We start from the raw sequence: 736 nt of genomic DNA on the forward strand, positions 1-736 counted from the left end.
AGAATCTGCCTGCCAATGCAGGAGACCTGGGTTTGATTCCTGGGTTGGGAAGATCCCCTGGAGAAGGAAATGGCAACCCACTCCGGTATTCCTGCCTAGAGAATCCCATGGACAGAAGAGCCTGGCAGGCTACTGTCCATGGGGTCACAAGAGCCGGACATGACTTAGCGACTAAACCACCACCACGTGGAGAGGATGCAAAGGGAAGGTGACAGAAGACTTGAGACAAGGACCCAGCCAGTAGCCTGTTGAGGTGAAGTACCGATTGGGGTCAGGAAAGTGTAAGGAGCAATAGAACTCAGCAGTCTTCAAGACCCTGACAATGGTAATAAGCTGAACAACCTTAGTGAGTGTTTATAGAATAGCTAGCCTATGCTCAGGCTGTGTTTCATCTTCATAAGAGAAAAACAGCTACAACAGAATTGAAAAATCCCTAACCATGAAGGTTAGGAGACACTAAAGTAGGGGGTTGTCTTTGCTTCTCATTCCCCAACTTAGTAATCTGTCACAAGCCAAAAAGGCTCTTCTGGTTGGTGACAGAAGTGAATGAAATGACCTGTTGGTATTTCTTTGGGGTCAGAGACCTGGGGCTCATCTGCCCCTCTCCCCCCACAGCCCATGCCTTGATCTCTGCCTCTCCTTGTCTTTGTAGGTTTTCCCACCAGACACTGCAGCAAACACCCATGATAGGCACCATGACCCCACTGGGCCCCCAGGGTGTCCAGGCTGGCATCCG

Source organism: Bison bison, unplaced genomic scaffold (assembly GCF_000754665.1).
Source record: "Bison bison bison isolate TAMUID 2011002044 unplaced genomic scaffold, Bison_UMD1.0 scf7180017836775, whole genome shotgun sequence".
Taxonomy (NCBI): domain Eukaryota; kingdom Metazoa; phylum Chordata; class Mammalia; order Artiodactyla; family Bovidae; genus Bison; species Bison bison.